Genomic DNA, 5,212 nt, shown 5'->3' with positions numbered 1-5,212 from the left:
AATTAATCAATCCAAGTCAAGAACATAAAAATCTATTTTAAAATCCAACCAAGCATTTTATCAAACACTTAGAAGGCACAAAATAAAAGCATAGAAAAGTAACAAGAGAATGTAAAATCTAAGACTAACAATTGCAAGGAATCAATAACAACAAATGAAGAAAGAAGCAATAAACATGAAATGCCTCAAATTGAATCTAACAAGAAGAATTTATAAACTAAATTGGTAAAATAAAGGAATCAATGATAGAAGTAGATAACTAAAGTGCTAGAACAAATAAAAGTAAGAGAAAACTAAATTAAAATAAGATTGAAACCTAAACCTAAGGAGAATTTGGAAGATGAAACCCTAAACTTAGAGAGAAAAGAGAGCCTCTCTCTTTAGGATCCTACATCTAAAACCTAAAAATTTGAATGAATGAAAAGTGAATGATTGATCCCCTGATTCGTCCCACTCTGCAACCTCTAATCTTTCTTTCCGGGCTTGAAGTGGGCCAAAAACAGCCCAAAAATCGCCCCCAGCGTTTTCTCGTAACTGAGGCATGTGACGCTCGTCACGCGTACGCGTCAGCCACGCGTACGCATCACTGAACGAATTTTGGGTCACGCGTACGCGTTGCTTGCCTGCTGCACCGGTCACACGTACGCGTCATCCATGCGTACACATCGGCTCCAACTTCTCAATTCTTAATTTCTTGTGTTCCTTCCACTTTTGCATGCTTTCTTTCCATCCTCTAAGCCGTTCCTGCCCTATACAAGAAATCAGGAACTCCTCAGTAATTTTTATCTCAGTATCTTTTTGTAATTTTGTTGTTTTAACTTGTTGGGCCGATGCGATGCCCTTGTTTTGTAGTACTTTTATCTTGTTGGGCCGATGCGATGCCCTTATTCTGTGATACTTATCGTGACTTGCTTTCTATTGTTCTTAGGCCGACTAGTTACCTTTGAAAAATATTTAAAGCCTTCTATTTTCTAGCTTTATCGTTTGGCCGGTAGGCCATGGATTTTGCACGTGCTGTTTTTTGCATTGACTGAGGCTTCTGGGGTGATCAGTCCCGACTAGCCGCGGTAAGAAAAATAATGATACATGTAATTCTTAAAACAAGCGAAATGACATAGCGTATATGGTATTTATAATGAAATGATTGCCAATGTTCATGGTATTTATAATGAAACGAGATAACAAGATGACAAGCAGCATGACAAGATAACCAATGGTAATGAACGAGAAAAGGGAAAAATCGTTAATTCGCTGGGTTGCCCTTCAAGAGTGGAATTTCTTAAGTTTATTGCGTTCCATGTCCTTGGTACTTTGCTCCCGTTCAGGCGTTTCAGATTGTAGGCCCCTTGCCGAGTACCTCTCTTATCCTGTACGGGCCTTCCCAATTAGCTACTAACTTTCCTTCTCCTGGGGTCGGTAACCCGATGTCGTTTCTTCGAAGCACCAGGTCGTCTGGTTCAAAACTCCTTTTCAGCACTCTAGCGTTGTACCTTAAAGCTACCCTTTGCTTTAATGCAGTTTCTGTCAAATGGGCCATCTCTCTGGTTTCATCAATTAGATCTTTTTCCACCATTTCTTTAACGCCTCTGAGAAGCAGCCTCGGGCTCGGTTCTCCGATTTCGACTGGAATTACCGCGTCGATCCCGTAGGTAAGCCAGAACGGCATTTTCCCGGTAGAAGATTGCGGCGTCGTCCTATACGATGATAGGACCGAGGAAAGCTCGTCTAACCAGGAGCCCTTTTTCTGGTCTAGTCATGTCTTCAGGGCGTGGAGGATGACCTTGTTTAAAGCTTCCACTTGGCCATCGCTCTGTAGGTGTTCGACTGAGGAGAATTTCTGCTTGATCCCCAGCCCTGAGAGGAACTCCCTAAACCTCTTGTCCACGAACTGTGTTCCATTGTCTAAAATGACGACGTCAGGGATTCCGAACCTGAAGACCACTTGTCTCCATATGAACTTCCGATAGTTCGCCGACGATATACTGGCCAATGGTTCCGCCTCGATCGACTTTGTATAGTTATCAATGGCCACAATTAGGTACTTAACCTACCCGGGACCAACTGGAAATGGGCCCAGGAGGTCGACTCCCCATTGAGTGAAAGGTCAGGACGTTAGCATTGAGATCAACTCCATCGCTGGGGACTTGTCAAAATTAGCATTCTCTTGGCTCCTCCTACACTTTCTCACGAATTCTTGTTCGTCCGTCATCATTGAAGGCCAATAGTAACCGGCTCTAACGAGCTTCTTGGCTAATGCCTTTCCTCCAATATGGTGGCCACAACATCCTTCATGGACTTCGCTCAGGAAGTAGTCCGTCTGATCGGGTCGTAGGCACTTCAATAGGGGTTGATTAAGCCCTCGTTTGTACAATTAGCCTTGTATTGCTACGTACTTGGCCACCTCTCGTTTCACTGTTCTGGTGTCCTTCTCATTGTCTGGGAGATTGCCGTTCTCCAAGAAGTGGAGGATCGAATCAATTCATGAGGGATGGTTCATCGCTTGTGTCACATATAAGGTTACCGACGGCTCCTTTATCAACCCCTGAATCAAGGATCGGTTTTCCATTCCTGGCTTTGTGCTCACCAACTTCGATAGGAGATCAGTTCTTTCATTCCTCCCTTTGGACACATGTTGGATCGTGACCTCCTCAAAGTCTCTGCACAACTTTTTAACCTTCTCCAAGTACTTTTGGAACAAGGAATCCCTGGCTTGATAGGTCCCGTTGACTTGGGAGGTAACGATTTGAGAATCACTGTTGACCTCTACTTGTGATGCTCCGACCTCCTTGGCTAAGAGCAAACCCCCTATCAAGGCTTCATATTCCTCCTGGTTGCTGGAAACCAAAAAATTAAACTTGACTGATTGTTCGTAAGTCATCCCAGCCGAGCTTTCGAGGATTATTCCTGCCCCTCTGAACACTTGGTTTGAAGCTCTATCAACATGGAGCTTCCACCGTGTGCTCGTGTTCTCGGGAGCATCACCAACTACCTTGACCAGGAAGTCTGCCATAGCCTAGGCCTTGATCGTGTGCCTGGGCCTGTAGTGTAAGTTGTATTGAGATAGCTCAACCGCCCATGTCGTCATGCAGCCTGCCAGGTCGGGTTTCTGTAACACTTGGTAATGGCTTGATCGGTCCTGACGGTTATCGGTGTCCTTGGAAGTATTACCTTAACCTCCGTGTTGAGTTTAGTAAAGCATATACCAGTTTCTCAAACTTGGTGTATCTTAGCTCCGCTCCTTGGAGTGCCTTGCTGATGAAGTTCACCGGGTGTTGAATCTTATCCTCTTCTCGGATGAGAACAGTCGCCAGAGCTTGGTCTGTTACTGCCAAGTACAAAAATAATGTATCCCCTTCTTTTAGCTTGCCAAGGACAGGGGGCGCCAATAATTCCCTTTTGAAATGACTGAATGCCTCTTCACAGGCCGGGTTCCATTCAAAAGCTATTCCCTTTTTCATCAAATTGAAGAAAGGGAGGGCCTTCGCTGCTGAGGCACCGAGGAAATGGGATAAGGCAGTGAGCCTCCCAGCCAACCTTTGCACATACTTTACGTTCCCTGGGCTCGTCATTTGTAAGATGGCTTCACACTTGTCCGGGTTAGCCTCTACTCCCCTCTGTGTTATCATGAAACCAAGAACTTCTCGGCCTCCATGGCAAAAGCGTACTTGAGGGGGTTGAGTCTCATGTTATGCTTACAGGGAGACTCGAAGACGGTCTCCAAGTCTCCGATCAGGTTACTAGGCTCGCTATTTTTTACCAAAATGTCATCGACATAAACTTCAACCGATCTATCGATAAAGTCGCTAAAAACCTTGTTCATTAGCCTCTGGTAGGTTGCTCCAACATTTTTTAGTCTGAACGGCATCCCTTTGTAACAGTAAGTATCAGTGGGCATTATAAACGCCGTCTTCTCCTTATGAGGTTGATGCATGGGTATTTGGTTATACCCAGAGTATGCGTCCATGAAGCTTAAGAATCAGTATCCCACTGCTGCATCGATCAGGGCATCAATGTTTGGAAGGGGGAAGAGTCTTTTGGACAGGCTTTGTTAAGATCTGAGTAATCGACACACATCCTCCACTTCTCGTTGGCTTTCTTGACGAGCATGACGTTCGACAGCGAAATCAGATACTCAAGTTCCCTGATGAACCCGGCGTCTAAGAGGCTGGCCGTTTGTTTGGCTACCTCATTAGCCCTTTCTTGCGACATTTTTCTCCTTTGCTGCACTATGGGCTTAGCTTTCGGTTTTACGGCGAGCCGGTGAGACATGAACTCGGGGTCCACCCCTGGCATGTCGGCGGGGTCCAAGTGAAAAGGTCGCCGTTTGCTCTGATAGCTTCCATGAGAGGTCTTTTTAGGTTTTGGGGGAGGTTTTTGTTCACGAAAGTGAACTTTTCCTTTGTGTTCCTAACTCAAAAGTTTTCTAAGTCCCCTTGGGGCTTTGGCCTTGGTCTATCGTCTATTCTTGCATCCAGATTGGCTAGGAAGACCCCGGATATCTCCTTTGACTTCTTCCTCAGGGAAAGACTGGTGTGTCTCATGCGGTGGAAGTCTCTAGGTCTCCTTTGACGGAACCGATGGTTTCGGCATCCGTCACATACTTCATGGCCAAAAACTTGGTATATATTACCGCCGAGAACTCATTGATTGTCTTCCTTCTCATGATGACGTTATAGGATGTGGAGTCTCTCAAGACAACAAACTCTGCCATCACTGACCTCTTTCCTTCACCTGACCCTATACAGACCGGAAGGGTAGTTACCCTATCGGGTTTTATGTAGTTGTCCCCAAGCCCTATGACCCCTTGTTAATGGGTCTTGAGGTTGGTTTCTCTGAGTCCCAGGGCATCAAACACATTTCTGAACATAATATTTGAGTTAGCGCCAGTGTCAATAAGGATCCGTCCCGATTCTTGTCGTGATCACCATGTGTGGGTTTTCCGGAAGCTCGCGAAGCCATTGATCCTCGGGGCCAAAGGATATCCTTGGGGCTCCTCAGATTGAGTCCTGTGGCTTTCTGATGACACGGCTAAGACCTTGGCGTCCTTTTTTATTGCCGACTTGGACTTGGGGGCGCATCTCGCCCGATCACGATGTTGACAACTACCGTAGGGGCGTTTTCAGCGTTCTTAGTCGGCGTTTGTTTTGGTTTCACAACCCGGCTGCGATCTTCCTTGGATCGCTCGCGTTCCTTTCTTCTCGGCTCCCTTATG

The sequence above is a fragment of the Arachis duranensis genome, chromosome 10 (assembly GCF_000817695.3).
Source record: "Arachis duranensis cultivar V14167 chromosome 10, aradu.V14167.gnm2.J7QH, whole genome shotgun sequence".
Lineage (NCBI taxonomy): Eukaryota > Viridiplantae > Streptophyta > Magnoliopsida > Fabales > Fabaceae > Arachis > Arachis duranensis.
The sequence above is the reverse complement of the archived record's forward strand: the minus strand, read 5'-3'. Positions refer to the sequence as shown.